The 20,429-nt window shown below is 35.2% G+C and overlaps 1 pseudogene; it reads left to right on the forward strand.

Annotated features, from left to right (window-relative positions):
- The first annotated feature begins 6,764 nt into the window (after positions 1-6,764).
- LOC113773742 lies at positions 6,765-11,274 on the forward strand (annotated as a pseudogene).
- Positions 11,275-20,429: the final 9,155 nt, after the last annotated feature.

A 20,429-nucleotide genomic window follows, 5' to 3' on the forward strand; every position in this document is an offset into this window, starting at 1 on the left:
ATTGAGAGTGACCTATCAATTGCAATGATGATGTTAGATTCAATTGGTGGTAACCGATTAAGACTCCAAGTAACGCTAGTCCTTTAGGCCTCGAGCAAGGCCTAAAGATATGCCTATTATTCCCACTATGTAGCTAAAATTTGTTTCCAAGCCAAATTACCCGGGATAGGAAATCTTCCAACAAATTAATCTCTTAACTAATCTGGTGGAATTCGCAACTGGAGACATATGCCTCAAGAGTAAAGGGAGGGGTAGTCTGACCAGCATAACTTGAATATGACAGGTTGTCGAAGCCTGTGCAATAATAAAACCTGCTCAAACTAAAGGTAATTTCTGTAGATAGTGGTAAGCAGGGTCGAATCCACAGGGACTGGGAGTAACTGTTTCTTTTCAAGTTCACAGTGACAAGGGGAGTGTTTTTATGCAGAAGGTGACAATCAAAGAAATTCAACTAAAATATAAAAAGCTACTAAAAATTACTAAAATCAAATGAGTGATAATTAAGGATCTAGCCAAGGAATAACTTCAGCAATGGTTCACCTAGTTGATCATTGAAGCAAAGGCAATTCCAATTATTCATCAATAAATAGGTTATAACTACCAAACAAGCGATGGCAGTCAACCCCTCCTTACTGTGTCGGTGATCAAGGTACGCCCGTTAATCACTGCTCTAATTGAGAAATAATCCTAGGTACGCCCATAGAATTTAATTCCCCAATTGCCTTACGTATTAGAGGAGCCCTATTCTAACCAAATAACGCACTACCAGGGTTATTTTAGATTAGCCCGCGTATTCCCCTGACACAAACCTAATCATGCCAGTTGCCACTATTTAAGAGCAGTTAAACAATTACGGATTTAATGCCCTAATTGACAATAGATTATCCAATCAACTAATTATCTGGATCCAAGACAATCAATTAATTAAATAACCATAAGCATAGCAACCAAGAAATATGCGGATACCAATAAATAAAAGGAAAAGATTAAATTAAAACGATCTCACAATTTCTAGGCAAACCAGAGCCTCAGTTGTCCCTTGACTAGACAAAGGGATTTAGCTCATTGCTGATGAACAAAGCCCACAAGAAATTGTAAAGAGAGCCGCGGCCATTGTCACGGATATTTGGAGAATTCAATTCGCAAGAACTAAAGGGGAAGAAAAGTCAAAGCTATTCCTATTTGCTCCTGACATGCGCAGGGAAGTCCTAATCAAAAGCTTCAAAAGGAAAATCGCAAGCTAAGCTCCTCAGCAATCTTCATACGTAAGAAAGAAACTAGCTAACAAGAACTAAGAAAAAAGTCAACAACTGCGGCTGAGCTACAAGACGGAAAGCTCTCCAATGTGCGGCGGCTCCCCTTCCGGAGAGGAAGAAGAAGACCCCCACTTCAGCCCTTCGTTCCCCCTTTTAATGCTGCGCTCTGCGAATTACCAAAAAGGACTTGTATCTCCTTGTTCCAAAAATGCCCTGGATGCCTGCTACTTGAACTCTTTCCTGATAACTGTCAAATCGGCACTTATTATGGTATTTTCGTTCTACTCCCTGAAATATATGTAAAATACTAAAAGTGAGTAGAAACTAACAATTAATCCAGATTGGGTCAGGTAATAGGAGAAATTAATAATAAAATAAATGATAAAATCGCAACCTATCAATTTCCCCCACACCTAAACCATGCTTGTCCTCAAGCATGAGAACAGTAAACAAGTACTAATATTTGACAATGGTCATTGCTCCATCTACCATATTGCCAAAATACCGGGAAAAATATATATCAAGCATGAGTGATCAAGATCCAAGAAACATCACTTCGGTTAGCTTCTAAACCACAAACTCCTCTAATTTCAGGTTAACTAATCTAAGAAAAAGGAATGACGCACAACATTTATCAACAAATGGTCCAACTATTAACCAAAATCTCAACATTAAATCCATAATTCGGCAAGCTGACTTTTATTACACACTAACACAACCTTCACCTTTTTTTTCATGTTTTTTCTATTTTTCTATTCTTTTTTTTCTCAATAGCAACAAAAGACTTAGTCGCTAGCCATTTGAGCCTTTTGACGCGAACTCCAACATTGGCCAGATGAAGGAGCCCGGTTACTCAGCTTCTATCGCCACGTGACCACGTACTCATAGGAATTACTACTTTTTGACGCGAGAATCGACACTTTTGGTGAAGATCCCCGGTTACTCGGTAGTAAATACTAGCGGAGTACAGTCAACTCTTATTCACATCCAAATAATACCAAAAATTCAAAATAACACAAAAATCAAAAGGAACTTTGCAGCTGCTAGTCTCATTTTTAAATATGGAGAACTAAGATTAATAACCGGACCAATTCACATGAAAATGCCAACAATCATTCCCTATGCCTAGGAAAGTTAACCAAAAATTATAAGAGCTACATAATCACTGATATTCACCAAAGGAATGCTCTTGGATTCAACCACATTAACTCGACACATTTTTATTATTAAAACTTGGCAAAAGTATAAATAGAGGCAATAATCCAACATCAAACTTTGGCATCACTTATGAGCTAATCATTAAAAATGAAGAAAGAAATTGAACGAAAGGTGGACAAATAGCAAATTAAAAATAAAGAACTAGTATAGCTGTCCCCCCCCCACACCTAGATCCTACATTGTCCTCAATGGAGGAAATAAAGCAATTAAAGTGAAAAGGACAACGAAACTTCCCTCTCGAGTAGCTAAGGGGTCGGCAGGAATGGCGGAGGGGAATCGATGTGGTGAGACATCAATTCAACCAGCAAATGCAAAACTCTGTCCACCCAAAATCTCAACAAAGTCTCCAATAATGTGCTAAATCCAGCAATATCAGTTCAGGACTTCAGTAATAGCAGCGCAGTCACAAGCCCTTGGTAGTCAATCAGATCTCTAACCAAATAGAGTTAACAAGTACTCGCACCCTTACCATTGGTGCAAATCGCAATTCAAGTTCAATGAGAGTTCTATAGCAGAGCAGATCAGTAGTAAAGCAATAGCCCCAAGTATTAATCTAGTCACAAGAAAGATTCTAAACCTCTAAAGAAGAGCAACAGGCGACTAGAATTCTAATGAATAGAGCAAGTAGAGGAACCGTAGGTGGGAACCCAGTCCACCGAAGTCAATAAACAAACCCAGGAAACAAATAAGTCCGCAAATGAGTCAACAAATTGCACAAATGATCGGACCATAATGCATAATGCATAATGCATAATGCACAAACCCAGGAATTACTTCTTTTTCACGTCAAAGCATAATGCATAAAAGCAAAAAGAGATTTTGAATCCTAAACGGGGTATATAATTATATATTTAATCACTAATCAGCCAAAGACAGTAAAAAAGAGAGCTAAGAACTTATAATCCCACTGCAAGCTTAAAGCATAACATCTTAAGCAGCTCAAAAAATGAACGGGGCACATTCTCGGCCACCGAAAAGTTAGCTGCCACCATAAATTTCCTGAGTAATCAATCCTATTACTTGAAGTTGCACTACAGTTATATCAGCAATAACATGCACTAGCAAATTCGCACAGATGAGATACCATTAAGGATTAAAAGAAAATAAAAGGATCAGACAAATATTTGATGGAAAATAAGGTATTCATCCTCAATTTAATAAGGAAAACATTGTCCACAAACATTTTTAGAAATGAAGGACAAACAAAACATTAGTCATCAAAATTAGCGATCCCTCCCAACCTTGAAAACAACAAAGAAAGAATCTTTTCAAGAAAATATTTTGAAAAATAAAAATGAATGTAGATGACTAATTTTACAATTGAAAAGTGGTAAATGCTTCAGGGGAAGTTTCCATGGAAGAATTCCCCATACTTAAAACATCAGATGCTACAGATATTCAACTAATAAACTTAAAACTTAGTACTTACTATAGAACATCAGTCTCATACAAAATATGGCCCAACGCCTCAATTCAGTTGGGTTGTTAACCCAATGTCCTACCACCTGGATGAAGTAGTCTATAAAATTCAGGGGAGTAACTGAATTCAAATTGAAAGAAAGCAGAGTTGAGACATGATTCTCGACGGCTCTAGCTTCAGGGTCATAGTCCAAAACATGATCGACATATGGATATGTTATCTTCAGTGCCAAGATCCAACAACTGAGCACAATAAAGTACACGGCATCAGGATACGCCTGCATGGCAATCAATTCTTGTTATTGTTAGAGAATTGGTTTAATTTCTTTTAAGTGGGTTTCTTGTTTTATGTGGAAGTAACTAGTTTTTTAATTGGTTTTAGTTATTTGAAACAGTAGTCAAGAAATATTCTATTTAGTTCAGAATTAGAAGTTATTTCCTACAAGTGAAGGAATTAGAATTAGTTTTCTATTGTTATTTGGATTTTGACCAAATAATGTTCCCTGTAAATAGGTGGGTCGGCATACTACACAAGGGTACACAAGAGGGCATCATGTAGCCTTATACATGGGATAAGAGAGAATTCTTGGAAAATGAGAGATGATATACAAATGTTGGATTTGGGTTCAAGTTGTATTCTTGTATAGGATTTTCCTCTCATAATAAAGAACAGATTTCTCTCCGTGGACGTAGGCTCGATGGTGGAGCTAAATCACGTTAAATATTGTGTATTATTTATCTTTCATGCTTGTAGTTTGTTTGTCATTAAATTATTGTGTACTTGATATCTCAATAATTGTATATTTCGTGCTTAGATCCAAACAAGTGGTATCAGAGATTGGTTGTGAGATTGGGTTGCTTACAAGCACTTGGATGCCAACAAATTGAATGGTTGAATCAAGAGTTTGGTTGTTTAATGTTGGATCCTGGTTAACTATTGAAATCAAGTGGATTGGTAGTTGTTACTAATTGAACAATTTAATTAGTGATATCCTTATTTCAATGGTTTGGTAAAAAGTATTGATGGTGAAGGATGGAAAGTCGAAAAGTATGGAGATTCTTGACGGTGAATCTAGGCGGGTGATTTAAGGGTCAAGGAAAAGGTGGAGTCCAATGTTGATTTTAGACATGAATCGTTGGAAACTTTCTCACACTTCCAACGGTTGATACTTCATTCCGGTGATTTTTAGATTTCAATTATATTTTTTGGGTGGTGTGGCACGTGTCCCAAAAAAACAAGGAGATCTAGTTTCCATACGCTAGAAGATTCTGACAGTTACGAATTTTTCATTTTAGGTGGAATTTTAAAAATTACACGTGGTAAGACAGTCCTGAGAATGGGAAGAAGTATGGTGATTTTACCACTTAATTGATTCAATAGTTAGGGTTAGAGCTCACAGAAGGAGATCCCGGATTGCAAGTAGTGATGAGAAGAAATCCTACAAAGGGAGATGGTGAATTGAGACACTTTCTCAGGAGTCAATTGGAGGTTGGACTCGGTGTAACTACACATGTTCATTTGTCGATTGAATCAATTTGGTATTAAGACCATATTGATTCGGGTGTGTAGTTTGGTACCATATTATTTGGTAGTTGAAGGCGAATGGTTGCTTAAAAAAAATTTTCGTCAAGGTGGAGATTTGTTAGAAAATTGGTTTAATTCCTTTTAGGTAGGTTTCTTATTTTGTGTGAAAGTAACTAGTTTTCTAATTGATTTTAGTTACTTGAAATAATAGCCAAGAAATATTCTATTTAGTTTAGAATTAGAAGTTATTTCCTACAAGTGTAGGAATTAGAATTGATTTCCTATTGTTATTTAGGTTTTGGCCAAATAATGTTCCCTATAAATAGGTGGGTTGGCATACTACACAAGGGTACATAAGAGAGTATCATGTAGCTTTATACATGGGGTGAGAGAGGATTCTTGGGAGATGAGAGATGGTATACAAGGGTTGGGCTTGGATTCAAGTTGTATTCTTGTATAGAATTTTTCTTTCATAATAAAAACGGGTTTCTCTCCGTAGACGTAAGCTCGATGGTGGAGTCAAACCACGTTAAATATTGTATGTCATTTATCGTTCATGCTTATGGCTTGTTTGCCATTAAATTGTTGTGTATTTGATATTTCAATAGTTGTATATTCCGCGCTTGGATCCTAACAGTTATGATCAGCAATAGTCATTGGGATGACTGACACTACTGAAAATAGGTATCGCGAGAGTGGAATTTTACCATATATCCTTGCTCAGCTCTTGACATGTAGCGATCGTAATAGTTGAGTGCCAAAAATGGAAGATATTCACTGTTTTCCCCAAGATCGGCTAAAGCCGCAGCTTTCTGTAGAAACGCAAAAGCATGATCAAATGGGTTCTTTCTTTCTTTCTTTCTTTTTTAATGTTTCTCTTGGTATTTTTCTCAAAGAAGTTGAAGTATAAACAGATTTCTTGAAGAATTTTCTCTGGGTTTCTTCAACATATTCAGAAAAGTATTGTTCTGGACAGCAGAGGATGGGTTAATAAATTCAAACCAAGAATACTAAAAAGTTCTTGATTGTGGAAAATACAAATTAATGAAATGCATTCATCATATCATACTTGATAGATGATACTGATCGCTGTGTGTCTGCGTATGTTGTTTTCTGGCACCAGCCAGTAGCCTGTACTCACCATGTAATCATCCTCCGTAACTAGTAATTCATTGATTGTTTCTTCATCAACAGGGCAATAAGCCTCCGCATTTTGCAAAGGAAAGGGCACGATTAGTTTTTGACCTTAGTTGCTTGATTTTTCTCAGTTGTAAACTTGCTTTGGACGGAAAAATTTGGACATCAGGGTAATTCGGCCAATTTAACCATTGGGTTGGGGCAAGGGGATGGGGTTGAGAAAGCTTATGGAGAGGATTGGAGCCTATGGAGCGGATTGGGCTAAACTTTCAAGTAGAAGCCCCAAATTCTTGGGTTCATTAACATAAATAGTATAAGAGCCAAGGAATGGTTTAGGTCTGAAGTACATGTTTTCATCGGCTCTCGTGCTGGTCACATGCTAGGATAAGCGGCATCGTTTTTTGTCAAAACTAAAACTAGGTATCTAGGGTAAAGAATTGAGACCACGCAGTTCTCTCTTTCTTTTCGATTCTTAGAAACTTTGCCGCCTCTACGTTTCTTGTTCTCTCCAAAACGTTCCATCTCTCATTTCTTCTTTGTTTTTTTTCCTTTCTCCTGCATGATCGTAGATGAACTTTCGAAAAGATTCGTGGATGGTATGCTCTGTGCTTGTGCAGGTGCCGTCTCTTTTGCTGTTGTACTTTCGTATCTCTGCAAACAAGATGGGAAGGACGTCATCTTGAGACTGGTGGATTTTTAATTGGTTTGAAGGTAAACCCTAAACAAGCTTGGGCAGAGAAACTGCGGCATCATTCAGATTCGCATTTGAGTTTGTTCATTGGTTATTAGCACGAATTGGCACTTTATCTTTGCATTTTTTATGCCATTTTATTTTTAATTTTTTTTGTCTTTGTTATAGGAAGACAATTCGGAAAATACTGCCAATTATGGGGTAGATGATATGATTTTTGTTAAAGAAGAGGAAGTTTTTCCAACTATTAAAGCTGATGATTTCCCTATAGAGAAAAAAATCAAGGGTACCAGTGATACTATGGAAGCAAAGCCTAATGGCAAGAGAAAGTTGCTTGAGAAAATCGCTGAGAAAAAAGTTTTTCTCCTTTATCTCTCTCTCTCTCCTCTCTCTGGGTTCCTTTAGATTTGGTATTGGCTTCTATCTGACAACTTTAAAGTTAAACATTTAGGGGTGGTTTATAATTTTCTACCATTTTAGTTGACATAACTACTTCAGATGTTACTTGTTAGTGATGCTAGTGTTATATCTATAATGAATACGTCTCACTGGGCGTTTTATTTGATTATTATGTGGTGATATTGAAGATACACATTTTTATGGCAACATATTAAGTTTAGTTTATGCATTTGCAGGAAGCAAATAAGCCTCCTGACAGTTGGTTTGAGTTGAAAGTTAACACACATGCCAGATGATGTTACTGTTGATAAGGTTAGCGAGTAATATAGTTCTTTTGGTTTCTCGTATTTCTAGTGAATTTTCAAAACGAAAATTTAGCATTTCAATACACCTTTTATTGGTTTAGAACCTTTCATTGTTTTAGCATCTTATATTTCCTCTATGGATGTGGCCAACATGAAATCTTGTGCAGGTTATAGAAGTATTCTCCAAATGTGGAATCATAAAGGAGATGAGACTTCTCTGCCATTGTCTTAATCATTCTCAAATGAAGTAAAATACATCCTTTTACTCTCAACCTTGTGCCTTAACCTGCATCTGTGTGAGTTTTTAAAGCAATGGCTACTAAACTATCCAGCTATTTATAGGATAATTATTAAATTTTGTTGCTTGGCATAGATATCTATTAAGTTGCTTGTTATACTTTGTTATATCTATCTTGTCTTGTGGTGCTTAGATACATGAGATGCTTCATGCAACTTTCTTTGACAAGTTCCTATGGTTCTGACATACAGGATTTTGAAACGAAGAAGTCTCGTGTAAAGATCTATATTGACAAAGAAAGTGGAAGGCAGAAAGGGGATGCACTTGTGACCTTTTTAAAGGTACTGTTGGAATTTGTATCACTAAATTCTGTATCCTTTTTAGCCATGGATCTTATGTTCTTTTTGCTGTGCATTTAGTAGATTTGGCAATCCAAATTTTGGATGGTACACTTTTTCGGACTGGTGGCAAAATTCCTATGTCTGTTACAAAAGCTAGGTTCAAGCAGAAAGGTAATACATAATATATCTGGATGGCAAGTTTCCTCCTGACAACAGTTCTTCATGCATAGGATTTATATTCACAGTCACTGTTCAATTAACATATATATATATATCAAACAATAAACTTTTTTGCTTAATGGTGGATGCTGGATTGTGCTAGATTTACGTGTCTTTTCATGTTGATTTGACAACCCTTTGTTGATTTCACAAGGGAAACATTCTTACCAAAGAAAGTGGATAAGAGAAAGAAGAAAAAGCTCCAGCACCTTGAACAGAAAATGCTTGGCTGGGGTAGAGTTTTTCTTTCACATTTTTTACTTTCTTATGGACATATTTGAGAAACAGAAAATTATAACTTCTTGCTCTTTCTCCAGATAATTTTTCTTTTTAGTTTTGGGGTATCTTTTTTTCCCCCTTTTCCGTTTGCACCGGAAGCAAGGAAAGAGGGGAGTATAAGTTTGCTATTGCATGCTTTTGACTCTTTCACTTATCACTTGTTTTAAGCTTACGATCACAATTTATAAAGACCCTGAATATAGGTATCGTAATCAAAGTGAATTGTGTTACCCAACGAGCTAACAAAAAGGAAAAGTAAAGAATATTGAATTTATGCGTAGCACTTCGAGTCAATTCTAACATGACTACACCAAATTCTATGGACATTGCTGCAACAATATTTTTGCACATATTAACTTTATGTAAAATGCTTCTCGTTTTTGCCTGCTGCATCATTGATTATCTTGAAGTCACTTTTATGTTATTGGATTTTTTTTTATTTGTTTTTGTTGTTAGGTGGTAAAGATGATGCCAAATTATTGATTCCAGCCACTGTAATTCTGCAGTATATGTTCACCCCAGCTGAAATCAAGATACTGCTAAGAGCACATCTTCTCCTCCTTCTGTTCTTAAATACAGCTTCTCAATTTAGCAATCGTTATTTGACAATTGTTGGATATTACCTAATCTATCTCTATAGGGAGAACTAAAATGGTTACTCAGAATCATGGAAATTTCTAATTAGGTTAATTATTATACCAAAAGATGGAGACGTTTTACTGTTTAAAGCTTTTCTAGGCTATTTATGTTGTGTTAATATTTGGATGAGAATTTTGACCTTGCCCTGGTTGTTGGGTCTAATCACATTTGAAGTTGTTTCGTTTTTGCTTTTCTGATTACAGTGTTTATCAGTTGCTATGTTAAATTATCTTTTGGGCTCGTAATCTGCTTTAAGTTGCAAATTCCTATTTTTGATAGGCTGATGAGAACTTACGTTTTGAATTGGAGGAAGATGTTAGAGATGAGTGTACAAAGCTTAGTCCACTGGAGTCAGTCAAGGTATCTGTTATGGTTCCGGTCAAGTGTCAATGACCTACTTGATTATCTTCTTGTCAATCTACAAGTTGTGCAGTTGTTTTCCTCAGTGTGTGCTTTGTTTTGCTGATGCTGTATGTTATGTACTTTCTGTCTTGCTAAAGTTCCACTAAGCTTGTAATCTTAACTTTGAGTAGAGTAATGTTGTCACTCTAAACATCTTTAGTAATGGTACTTTTTCTTCTTTCTATGCTTTTTTAGGCTAGAAAAATATAATTAGGGACTCTATTATATACGAGTCAAATTCACCTGTTGCTCCTATTTTGTATTAAACTTTTTAATACATTGCATGATGTTGTGGATTGTTGTACGCACCATCTGATCATTTTCATTTAGTGCCCTTTATTTATTATTGGTGATTTTTGTAAATTGAGTGCTTAAACTTTACTATTGTAGGTTTGATTGTAATAATCCTAATAGCTCTATTAGCAGCAGTAATCCCAAAAAGAAAGATGGATTATTTCAGGTTATGCCACTGTCAAGCAACAAGTACTTTTTTCCTCCTTTTTTTCCAGAGCATTGGATTTATGTGTTCAATTTATTTTTTATTTATAAAGTTTAAACTACCAAGTTATCTTGAGGGGTATTTTGTAATTATGAATTTGTCAGAAGCGGGTGATATGTTATTTCACATTTTTATTGGTTGGAAAAAATATGAAAGTGATCTATTTGAAAAAATCAGAATAGATCCTAAGGAGGCCCTTGTGAAACTATGGTGGAAGTTGTTTCTTTTTGAAAATTTTGAACTCATAAGGAAAGTGTTAGGGTAAATGGTGTAAAAGATATGATTTGTTAATGAATCTTGATAAGATGAAACTTTTGAAGCAAGTCTAGAGGATAACCCTGAATCCTGTGAAATACTTTTCTATCTTGCTATAATCTTGTGTATTTATTTTTAATTAAGAAACTAATATGTATGAAGGTTGAATGGTTAACTGGGTTTGAAGGTTTTTCTAAGAGTCTATGTTGTGACTATTTGGGTTGATTTTCTGTATTTTAATGTTTGAATTTTTTGGTTGGTGGCAGTTGAGACTTGGGGGTGTGTTTCATGAGGAAGAATCACTTGTATTTAGGTTTGTCTCTTTCTTTATTTCTTCTCTGTTTGAATAATCTATTCCAATGCTTCCCTATTCAGCTAGTTTCCTGTTTTATTTTTAAAAGTTGTGTTGCCTTTCTTTCTATTGTAGATATGAAGCAATTGTAGAGTTGTAGATAGTCTTTTTGCCCTACAAATGCTTGTTTGATGGGTCCAAGCAGATTCAAGAACCACACTTAAGCCTAGATAGCCCAAAGGTAATATTGGTTCCTTCACAGGTAGTTTTGTCATCATGTACCTTTATATTCTTTTTTTCAGCATAAAAAATGCTAAATTTGAAAATTAATATGGTTATGCATGTTGTATTCTATTCCATACTTCTACTTTATTTAAAATACCTAGAACATTATTTAACCTTCCTTCTGTTCATTTTGTTACAGAGCATCCTCTAACATGTTTGTTTTCTTTATTTCATCAATTTGGTGGTGAGAAAATTTGTGAGAGGGGCCCTTACTTTTGGGTGGTTGGCTTGTGTTTTTCCCTGAGATTTTAGTATCTTGGCTTTTCTAAAAATCATTTGAAAAATGCAGTGACTTTAATTCTTGTACGGGAGATCTTTTTCAAATATTTTGAGCATTGTTGTCACTTGGCTGATATTTTCCCTTTTGTTTGTTTGAGCTTATGATTTTTATAAATTGAGAAGCATAACTTTTGATATTTTTTGTTCTGTTTCTCTATGTTTCGAAGCCATGTGGTTGGCATTTGTGGAAGGGAAGTTGTGCATGCCTAAGGGTGAGAGCAGCATCATTGTTGGCTCTGAACAAATGCTGATGGAGATTGTTCACATTCATGAGAAGATTAATCGCTTTACTCAACTGGTAGTTTTGCTCTATCTTCTCTTTTCATGAAAAAATCGATTGATAAGAAAAGTAAAATGTGGAGAGTCCAACTTTTTGAAAGATCCAAAAAATATATAAAGGAAAAAAATCTTATTTGTTTAGACATGATATAGAAATTGAGGAACAATATCAAACTAATGGCCTTACGATGCAATGAGTAATAAGTATACGAACTGTTGTCGAGGAGCTAAATGAACAGGGAAACAGTTCTTTGCCGTCCGAGTTTGATCCTACAAGCTTTAAAGACTTGGCCATTTATGCTGATTCTTTTTGCTTTCTTTTTTTGTGTTTGGTTTTGGTTGTCTCCTCTTTTTATTTTAACACAGTTAATTCCCTCCTCCTCCCTCCCTCCCCCTCCTAAAAAAACAACAAACACCTCTGGATTTTAGTTGAAGCTCAGCTACACTAATGTTTTGTCTTGTTCTTGTGGAGTCCAGTTGGAGTATAAAAGGTGAGGTTCGTTGGGCTTTTGGAAGAAATAGCTCCTAGCGCTGAAGCACCCTCTACTGATTGTCCCATCTCATAATATCCTTTTGCTGTGGTTACTGACCACACAAGCTGTGCTGTCTCAGAGACTAAAAGAGATCATACACTGATTGCCTCTGATGTGCTTATTCAATCTGAAGTCTTTTTGGGGAAAGAAAAGATTGACATCAGTTATGAGTTCCCTTCTTAAGTGGTGTTTGGGTTCTAACATCTGCATATTCGATGATATCATGGCTATTGTGGCTTAATTCGTTTCCTTCTATACTAGATTTCATTCCCTTCACATTGGACTTTATGCATTTGATCACTGGGAACTTAACTTCTCACAGTTAGCTTGTTCAAGTAATTGAATGTTCTTTTTAATATGTGCAATAGACACCTATAATTTTCAAAGGGATTGGTCACTCGCTGAACCCAAATAATGATTCGGTAATTTAGGCTGTATTATTCCTTGTCACAGAAGTTTCCGAGGAAAAATTGTACTTTGTTTACATATGCAATATCTCAGTTTGTTTTTCGCATTTCAACTCACCAGATATGGTAAACTTGTGTTTTTGACATATCCTATTTCATTTCCCATTGTATTATGTCTTTTCAAATACATTAGAATGTCAAAGTCGTGGAATTAAGGAACCAGATACTTGAAACTTATAGAGAACAAAATTGGTCAGAAAACATGCATGAGTTTACCTGTAATAGTGCCTTATGTTGATCTTCTTGACTCTGTTATTCTGCTTTAGTGTTGTTTGTGTGTATATGTTAGAGGTGGACCCTGGAGGAGACTTAATGTACTCTCAGCTAGGTTTATGGTGTACTGGTGCTAGATAACATGTTGTAAGAGTATATGTATTACAACCAATTTGCTACTATAATGACTACCAAAGATATCTTTGCATCATTTTTCTTTCTTTTTTCCCCCTACGAGAGCCAATAAAGCTTGTTTTCTCCCTGGTGTGTGTGGACTACAACACTTGTGATAGTTTGGGGTGTCTGGGTAAGCAAAGCCTAAAAAATGATAGCCTATCATAAGTGGGAAAAGCCTCTACGTGTAGTCATTATCAAATAATATTTATTCTTAACTAACTATACAGATTATTATTCACCTTCATGAATCTATGTTTAACTGGGCGTGTTTTCTGATCATTCTAACGCACATCGTGCGATTTATGCCTCCTAGTTCTATATATACGGTTGCCTACATTCTATACATGGTCCTCTTTGTTTTATTCCCTTGCTTTATATGCTACATACTGTTTGGAGAACGATATCTATCCGTGAAAGTACCCCAATCCTTTTGAAAACTACATCTAGATCTTTAGGTACATAATTCTTTATCCAAGTTCGTATGAAGTAGTTGAGATTTGGATATTTTGGCTAAGCCCACGAGAAAATATAACCTTATTTTCGTTGGTAGTTTCATGTTTTATTTGTCTATTTTTAATTCTTACAGGCATTTGGTCAACAAAGTTATGAATAGCCAGCTATATAGCAGCGACCTCGACTCCAGCACCGCAATCTAGTGCTATTTTCTCCAATATTAGAGAGGTGTTTTTTACGAAAATAATTTGAAATGAGAAATATAATGGTTAAGTATCCGCACACAACTACTTGCAAGCTTCATTGGATTTCTTCAAGCTCAATAACAGTTATTGGCTCTACTTATTGAACTATCTTTGAGCAATTGTGATAGTCTTTATTTGGGACTTGCTTGAGTTTTGTTTGATGACAGTGTCTACAATAAGCAGTTTATTGGGAATTCCAGTGCATTAAATAGAGCTAGATTATCATTTAGAAGACGGAAAAATGTTTACAACAGAAAGGGATAAAATAATTTTGTGGGTTTAGGCATCAGACGTCTTTCTTTTTACACACTAATTCACGACATCAGACGTCTCATTATTTGAATTTCTGCTCATGTCATAAGTGTCAATGCTGCCCCATCTTAGAAGCTACTTGCAGAGCAACTGCTTTGTCTAGGTTAGACAATGAATGTCCCTCAAATCACTTGGTGAGAACGAGTCCTTCACTGAGAATCCATGCTGGAGAAAAAATTTAGTCTTTCACTGAGAATCCATCATAGCATGGCAATAGCTCTTCAACCTCAATTTGTGAACCGGAGCAACTCATGCTTTTCTTGATTTGGCTACAATTAATGAACTCAACCTCTGTGTGTATATATATACATACACACTGTACAGTAGTCTTTGATCAGAGAACCACGACTCACCACGAACATAAGATAATTGGTGGATACCTCGACCATACCACAATAAACAGTTGCACCAGGCAGGTGTTCTCTGTTTCTCTTTTGGGTCATATCATCACCAGCATAAATAGCAGAACAGTCTTTAACCTTATAAGATGAACACAATTCAGGATAGACATAAATAAAGTCCATTCAAGCATAAATAATCCGTTAAAAATATTATTATGTGCAGTCAAGAGCAATGAGTTGGTCTAAAAAGCATCAGCTCCTCCTACACATAGGAATTAGGGAAAGTGGAATATAGACTGGCCAAAGTGGAAGCACAAGCGGGAAGCACAACCAGTACCCAACATCAATAAACCGACAATTCTTTACAGGGTCATGAGGAATACCAAATGCTTCCAATTTCCTAGTTCGGATGTTGTATGAGACCACATCGTAGCCCCATTCCAAATAAACAACTTCTGCATCATACGGATGGAAACATACAAGAATGGGACTAGCACTACGGTGATACAAATTAGTGTCAACTACAATGTCTTTATTTGCAACTGCATGCTGCAAATGCTAGCGCTCAGAACTGTAGTCCTCAAGCACCCATATTTTGAAATGTGTAAATCCACTTTGTGGATGACACGGATGAGTAACTTCAAAATACTTGAGATATCCTTGATGGACACCACACATGCTAGAAACTGAACTATATCTTCCCCTGATATTTTTCCTGTATACATTAGATGGAAATTTGATGAGGCGGAACTTATTAGGACTGTTGTAAGGATCGTACGCTATAACTCCAAGGTCATAATCTTTCCAATGCAAATAGCCATTCAAAAGTACAGGCTTCTTGCGAGGCGAGACTTGAATTTTGAATCTGGAGTCAACAGTATATTCAACCCATTCTCCCATTTCAGAAGAATATACCTCAAATTCGAGGAAATTTTGTTTCATAGGAGAACAATGAATTAACACTAGTTTATAACTTTTCAAACTTCCTGCTTCAACTTGTGTAATGAACCCTGCACTAACTAGTCTGGAGCCGTATTTTTGTTGAGGAAGGGAAAACCATTGCTTGGTTAAAGGATTACAAATGTAGTATTCACGAATGTGATTGTCAGAATTGTCGTTATATTGGTACCAACTATATAGCACGAACCCGTTGTCAATACTTGAATGAAATACTTTTCCCCTTTTACCTTCCTGAGAATTTGGCAGATGAAGGATATGATAATTAGGGGAAGTCGAGTTACCAGGAGAATACATAATCTCCAACAACTTGTCCACAGGAAATTGGGACAAGTTAGAATTACCGTCAATAGATATTCTCTTGTAGATAAAGACCCATGGAGGGCAATACGGCACTGATTTTGAGAGAGCTAAGGCTGAGACTGAGGTTGAGGCCGAAGCCCGATAGACATTATAGAAACGGGCAAAGGAAGGATCTGAGATTAAAGAAAACCACTATCTTGAGACACATTTGCACCTAAAGATGACCTTAACAGGAAGCCTGCAGAGAACTTCCATCAAGAACCAGTCAGGAAAACAGCCATCCTCAGAACTTGTCGGACATGGACTTGTAGATTTCACATGTCTTCTCCTTTTGGAGAGCTTCTTCACATCTACAAGACAGCAACACTTAACACTTCCACTGATTTCCATCTCAATACTTTTTGGCATTATTGATTAGCCTATAATTTGAAAAAATTCCTCACAACGATCAGTAAATATTAGAGAATCATATTCAAACATTTAGTACAGTAACCAAATCTGAGTAATATGGTACCTAAAGTTCGGATTTAAGGTGCTTTATCAGATTTCATCCGATTAGTAGAAACACAACCACCACACCGACGTGCACGGAAATTAAATTAATCAGGACCAATTCAAAGAAAAGGAAAAAGAGGAGGAGAAAGATCAGTTTCACAGACCTCCTTGTGCAGCAGTGAAGAATCTCCGGCAAAGGGTCTCTTATAATTCCTTCACAATCTGCAAAAACTCTTCTTAGAATTTGGATTTTGCTAGTGTTTCAGGAAAATTGATGCTAGATATCCAGGAACAAAAGTGTTTGAGTTCAGAAAAAGCCTAGAATGGAGTGCAATAGAGTCGCAACAATAGCTATTTAAAGAAATTTTGGGGAAATCAGAGGCCTAATTGAATTTGGAGGTTTCAGCCAAATTGCCCGAAATTTTAGGGAAATCCAAGGCCAAATTGAATTTGGACGATAAGCTAAATTGGTAGATTTGAATTACAATAGGAATATAATTTGTTATCGCAACGAATAATGAAATGTGAGACATCTCACAGGGAAGGGAACAAGAAATTGCGATAGAGAGTGGTACAAAAATGGAATAGAAGATTCATTGCATTAAATCATTCTATACACGAGTAAATAATAAGAAGTTAAAATCATTCAAAACATCATTTATATTTTACTAAATTAATTTTTTAATCCTTCACTTTAAAAATGGTATCTTTATTTCTCTTATAAAATTAAGTTAATAAATTTGGTTCCAATCTAAATTGTGACTACTTTTTACCCTAAATCTATCATATGATCCATCTACGGTTATTTTTTGTGTGGCAAAAAAAAAAAAAGATTCCATTTGTATGGTCTTACCAATATTTATTTTTGTTATATTTGACTCAATTCATATTCATTTTTTTCTCCTAAAAAAACTGACTCAATCTATATTCATAGCTACAGCACTTGATAAGTATAAAATGTTAGTAATTCATATCATAAGTAGGTGTAGATAAAGAATAAATCCCATTATCAGTGTACTATAAAAGTTCAAAAATGATTAATAGTGACAAATATATAAACTATCAAGAACATCAATACCATTACATTTTTAGAGACTTATGGCACGAAGTGATTATTACTATAGGGCAAATTTATTCCCATGTATCAATTTGGGCAAAAATTATTTCTACCATACACTAAGCTTCTGATCAAACTAGCTATAGTGACTCCACCAACTAAATGTGTAATTATTTGATATATCTAAATCAAGTGAAAAATTAAAAATGTTAATATTCAAAGACACTAGAATGGCAAAATTTTCTTAAAAAATTGCAACTAACAAAACTGAGTACTCTTTATAAACCCAGATAAATGATGATCATGACAGTAATTTAATAAGGCTATTAGCTGAAAGGACACAGTATGAGAGAACGGGTATCATTTGGTGCCTCTATTTACACAAAAAAGGGTTAATGTTGGCATTTGAATAAGTTTCTACAATCAACCACAAATGATGTGGGCTTCATTTAGGGGTGTCAACGGGTCGGGGTCGGGGTCGGGTTCGGGTTGGAATTGAAAATTTCAGACTCAAACCCGTTTTTATGTAGTAGACTCAGATCCGACCTGTATATCTGACGGGTCTAGATCTTAGAGTTCCGGAACCGAGTCCGGGTCGGATTCGGGTCTAAAAGGTCCAAATTTAAATATTTCAAAATTAAATTCAAAATCATAAATCCAATCTCCAAATTTAAACAAATCAAATTACAAAAGTTAAATCACAAATAACTCGCAATAGTCAATCCAAAACTAATTACAAATCAATTTACAAAGTCATTACTAAAATGTTAATTTGATAAAAGAATGAATTTAGAAATATTTATATTTTATAAGTATTAATATATTGTTCGGATCTAGGTCGAATACGAGTCGGAATCATGTATTCCGTATCCTACACATTTTTTTTATTAGAGTAAACAGATCAGGATCCGACTCGGGTCCGAATCTAAACTCGACCCGTTAACACCCCTAGCTACATTGCATCTTGGCGCAATAGATGTAGATTTTGATTGTATGGATTTAGCCCCCGCCTTAAATTTTTAAGTATCAAATTCTAACAGGTCATCAACTTGTCATAATACCGTGTTTTTATCATTTTTATTCTTTAACTTAATTATTTTAAACTCATGTCAAAGAGTCGAGTATTATTCTAGACCCAACCGGGCATCATGATAATAAACTTATTCAATATTGTGAGTAAAATATAAATTACATATTGGAACATATTCAATCTATTATTATGTGATCTTGAAATTTATACACTTAATTGTCTGTAATTATCAATGCTGATTAGTAAACAGATCTACGTGAGTTTTGGGTCATATGACCTCTTTTAAACTTATTGAGATACAGGCTTGGGCTTTGGCTTTATTCTGAGCGAACTGAATGAGTAAAAGATCATTGTCTACTTTTGGGTTTCACAAGACAAAATACCTGAAAGTAGTTTTTATCAACTTTTGACGAGCTTTCTAAACTTTCCTAGAAAAACCGTTGCAGCTAATACGTTATTTGTAACTGAAATTGGTGAACAAGTACACTGTAAAAACATGAATCACTAAATGAAATTACTAAACTTTGGTCAAAATTCTTCTAAACTTGTTTTATTTAATTAAAATTCTTCTGAACTTGGTTTATTTAATTAAAAATCTTATAAACTTGGTTTATTTTCCAATAAAATCTTTACTTAAGTTTTTAATGCATATCGAAGAGACATGCTAATGTAAGGGCAAATTACGTTACAGGCCATAGACCACCAAACAAAGTCTATATCTAAACCGTATATAAACTCTATGCAAAGTGGGTACAATGTTGATTATTAATTTATTTATTTTTGTAATTTCCTTCACCTTAATCGTTAGAACAAAATTAGTAAGGAGATATTAATGACTTTCGCTCCATTTTCAATTTTTCTTTAATCAGTTTACCTTTTTAGTGTGCTAACACATAGGATATGCCTTCTAACTAATGTATCTTAAATTTGCACAAATAACATTTAAGCTCCCTAAAATTATATGTTCCGTCTTCCTGAACTTAGTTTTGTAGTGTTTTGCTTGCGTAACTTGATATTGTATTTCAAAATATCCCTTTAAATTATTTTATCAGTTATGCCTAATGAAGCACATATCTTTGTAAGGCTAAAAAATATTAAAGCAAAATTATGAAAAACTCTATTTAATCCAAATTCTTTATTTTGGCTTTTCATGTTTTTAATGGTTATTTTCTTCTTTCTTTATATCAACATAGTTCATAGTCACCAATATCAACAATTTAAAAAGGGACTACAGACTTGGTCGTTTGCAATTTTGATAAGTAAACTGGAAAAAAAAAGAGGGTTGATCTCCGCATCATACTTCAAAATTATTGCCAATGTGATTTAGCGGTTAATTGCTAATGACAAGTGTTGTTTATGAACTACATTATATCAAAAGAGAGAAAGAGGGAGAGGTGTCAATACTCATATGATGGTGATAAACAAGATATAGGTCAAAGCTAAGGGTTAAATATTTAATTTGGTTGCTTTGACTGAATAGATGTTGTCTATATAGAATAAGCAAATTAATGCACAAAATGATTAAATGAAAGAGCAAATTATCCAGATGGCCACTAAATTTTTGTAATCGTCGAGTTTTAGCCACTGAACTATTAAAAGTCTGGTTTTGATCACTGAAATGTATAAAGTTAATATTCAAGACCACTCCATTAGATTTAATAGTTAAGTATGCCAGATCTGAGTGTTCGTGCGATTCCCAAGACAAAAGAATGGGGCAAATCAGGGAGGCAATTGATGGGGGTAATAATGATTCTTTTGGCATTCTACCAGGTAGGATTCGCTTAGTTTCGGTGGTAGCTGGAGCAAAACATTTTTGTGGGATTCAAGAAGATGATCATGGACTTGAATGCTGGGGGAACTTTAATTCGTCTTGGTCTCCAAAGAGTTCT

Source organism: Coffea eugenioides, chromosome 6, assembly GCF_003713205.1.
Source record: "Coffea eugenioides isolate CCC68of chromosome 6, Ceug_1.0, whole genome shotgun sequence".
In the NCBI taxonomy this organism is placed as follows: Eukaryota; Viridiplantae; Streptophyta; class Magnoliopsida; order Gentianales; family Rubiaceae; genus Coffea; species Coffea eugenioides.